This window comes from Onthophagus taurus, chromosome 2 (genome assembly GCF_036711975.1).
Source record: "Onthophagus taurus isolate NC chromosome 2, IU_Otau_3.0, whole genome shotgun sequence".
In the NCBI taxonomy this organism is placed as follows: domain Eukaryota; kingdom Metazoa; phylum Arthropoda; class Insecta; order Coleoptera; family Scarabaeidae; genus Onthophagus; species Onthophagus taurus.
Window position 1 is genome coordinate 18,360,087 of NC_091967.1, and position 3,927 is coordinate 18,364,013.

Consider the following 3,927-nt stretch of genomic DNA (forward strand, 5'->3'; position numbering starts at 1 on the left):
TAAAATATATGTGCTTTTTGTGCGATTGGGACACAAGATTTACCAGAGGTCAATATGCATACCACGAATAGAAACATAGAGAGCACAGCAGGTTAGAAATGGCCAATATTATTCGTGAACTTCTGGTGCCGAAAGAGAAGATATTGCTGCCTCCACTGCACATTAAACTTGGAATTGTTAAGAATTTCATCAAAACTGTCGCCAAACGAGATATACCCAGTTTTCTTGTGTTTGAAATTAATTTACCCGAGACTCAGCGAAAGTAAAATTAAAGAAGGTAGTTATAATTCATTTGTTCAATTTCGTGGAAAATTCCAACTTTTCCAAACATATTTCTCATGATTTTCTATCGCAATAAATTAATTTTTTCCATCAGGCGTACTAAATGTGACGCATTCAACAATATTTTGATTGAGGCTGAATTGGATGCTTGGAACGCAATTAAAAAAGTAACAGAAGCATCGTTCTAGCAACTACAATGTTTCTGTCGCAAGGATGTTAACATCGTGCTCGAAAATTGGTGTCCACATGTCCTTGAAAATTCACTATTTACATCATCATCTGGACTACTTCAGCAGACAATTGGCCACTGAATCTGATGAACAAGGCGAACGCTACCATCAAGTTGCTATGCCATTTGAAATTAGGTAATATCTATGAGATTTTTTTTCAAACTCATTTTAATAAAAAAACAAATCAGATACAGAGGAAAACAGTCGTCGAGTGCAAATTTGCTGGTGAAGTAGACATGTCTTCGAAGACATGGATTATCCTGATGATGAATAATTTCCAGAAGTTGCAGTAGGGTCAGCAATCGAGTCACAAGTTGACATTATGTGTGGCTTGGAAACTGATGACAGCGATGATTGCAATAGCGATGACACTAATCCATAAGAATCACCATCGAAAAGGCCTCGACTCTAGAGCAATGTTTATGAACATATAAACTTTGTTTTTCTTTAAACTAAATTTGTCCTTAATTTTTGTTAATTTTCATAAAATCAATACTATTCGGACAGGAAGACTCAGGTCTATAGCCCTTTTGGACTTATCTTATATTTGTTTTATATATGTATTTTTTTTATTTATTCGTATTTGTTATAGATATTATTTTTATATTCCAAATAAATATTGTTTTCTCTAATATAGTACTACTATATTACTATATACTTATATTAGAATACGCTTTTATAGTTACAATTCGTAAAACTCTCGAGTAAAGACATTATTTTTCAAAGAGAATTTTTTTTTATTTTCGAGATTTGACAATTTTTGTAAGATTTCAGTCGATAAAATTAGTCCAACTTAATTTTTTACATGGGTATGTTAATGAAAATTATTTATTTAAGCTTTAGCTAAGCCTTAGTCTTTGCTGAAGAATGAAATGAAAAATCATCAATGGTTCTTGAGTTATAACTGAAAAACTAAGCAAACAAACATTAAGAAAAGAAATATAAAAGGTCATAAAAAAAAAGTTTGGCCTGAGAACGTCAAACCCTTTGGAGGTTTTACTATATGGACCTAGTACTTTCACCCTGACTTAAAATTTTTCACCCCCCAGAATAACTGTTGCACTGTGTAATAAATATAAGTAATAATATTTTATGAGGAAAAACAAGTTTCTCTTCGTATACGAGTATGGCTGTGGCTGGAAAGTTTTAAATACTTTAACCATGACTTTTTAGATGCAGCTCGTTTTTCACCAATAACTTTTCCTATGTGATTATCATCATTACTTATTATTAATTGTGTCACACCCTGTTTTGTTTTCTATTATTTGTTCCGATTATTACATAGGTATCTAAAAATCGTGGTCAAATTATGTTTTTATTACAACATCCTCGTTTACTAAAAGTAATTTCTACAAAATATTTAGTTAAGCTTTCTAAGACAACACTAGTTTATTCACACCTTTTGCGAATTGGTTCACACCCCATCACAAAATGTAAACATGTTTGTAATAGCAATATTGTTTTTAATTAAGAGTAGATAAATAATGAGAGTTCTAAAGCTGTAGTCGAGCTTCGAAACAACAACACTTTCAATCAGTGAGCGGCGGCAGAACTTCTGCGCGTATGCAGTTGTAAACATTGAAAAACGTCAACAAAGTTACAATTATCAGTATTACTTATTTTTGTTACTTTTTTTATGTTTACTTATTTTTTAACCACACTGGAGAACCAGTCGTTGAATTAAAATAGCTAGTAAATATTTGTCTTTTTCGAAATGCGTTTCCTGTTGTAACTCTGATTGACCCTCTGGATTAGATTTCATTGGATTTTGTCCAGGTGGTTGATCTGGACAAACCAAAAATAAATAACCCATTTTTTTAATGAAATCAAACAAATTTATGGAAGTATAAATTTATATATTATTTCATTAAAATGTTATAGTAATTAAAAATAATTTTATAAATGTAATCTCTGTTTCGTAAAAGTAAATATAAAAAACAAACAAAATTGTTCATTTATACAATATGTTAAAAAAATGTTAGGTTCTACAATTAATAAAATAATCAGTGCCATTTTTAATGTAGAATTATTGATTCGATGCAATAAAAATGATCAAAACGTAAAATGAAATTTAAGAATTTGAATGAAAAATATATTCAAAACAAAATTTTACCAACAATCGTTTCAAATCGACTGCGTTGAACCGATGGATATGTTACAAAACAAATTTAAAACTGTAAACAATCGAACGAACTTTCAACGAAATAAACTATTGAATTAAAACCAACACAAATTGAAAAACCTTTTAGAAAATTTCATTAACGAGTACTGAAATTGTACAAACATGTTTTAAATTGTTCAAACACACATTAACGAATTGTACTAAGTTTACAACTTAAAATTAAATTCGAAACAAAATATAAAGATATTAATTAAAACCTTTGATTACGTATTGTGAAATGTCGCAAACCACTAATGTATTCCAAGTGCTACCCCATTAGTAAATATTAACCGGTGTGATTTACCGGGTTGAAATTAATTGTAAATTTCCAAATTAACTTGTCCCGATAGGCGCGATGGTAACTTCCGCGCTGTTGCAAACGTGCGCACCGCCAAATTAATGTTCACCTGCGACCGTCATTTGCTAAACCGAAATCCCCTTTAATGCTTTCCTTCGAGCTTTCCTCCTCCTAGATTTCGTCCCTAAGCTGCACCACGGAAAAGCTCCCCTAACGGTGGAACCCAACACTGAATTCCGATTTCTCTATGTATTAATCGTGAATTGCATTTCCTCTAACCTCGGAAATTCTGAAACTAACGGAAACTAAGATAACCAATTTTCGTAAATTCAGCACATTTATAATGATATATTAATTGTAATAATTTCAGTGCTACGTAAAAAATAGATTTAAAAAGTTATTATGCGATGGCCGGGAATCGAACCCGGATCAACTGCTTGGAAGGCAACTATGCTGACCATTACACCACCATCGCTCTGTTTAAACAGTTCTTCTCTTCGGAGCAGCAAAGATTGTTAAGTTACGTGAAGCAGAACGATTTGTATCGTTATTATTCATATTATAAAAGCAGTTACCTGAAGAATAAAAAAATTATATCATTTTCAATTTCAGTCTCAACACAATATCTATTATCGACACAATAACAATTTATTCTATACGTTTTTCCCGATTCAACAATATACAGCAGTACCTTTTCCCAAAAATATCATCTTTCGCGACCTTATGTTTCAATTCAATTTCAGGTTACGACGAGTTATTTTCACTGCTTCTGTTCGCAGCTTTTGTCACTCTATACTGCCATCAAAGTGAAGCGTCTCTGTTTCAAGAACCTTACGCAAGCGAGTATTCAATATAAGATACACCAAAAGAAGTGTTGAATGATCTAAATTCTAAAGGATTGTACCTGTAAGCTGAATCATGTTACATACATGACTATAAATTATATTCATTACAAA

At 31.6% G+C, this 3,927-nt stretch overlaps 1 non-coding gene across 1 annotated transcript; it reads right to left on the bottom strand.

Annotated features, from left to right (window-relative positions):
* Positions 1–3,374: 3,374 nt before the first annotated feature.
* Positions 3,375–3,446, bottom strand: TRNAG-UCC (transfer RNA glycine (anticodon UCC)). Its single transcript has one exon. It is a non-coding gene; the product is annotated as a tRNA-Gly (tRNA).
* Positions 3,447–3,927: the final 481 nt, after the last annotated feature.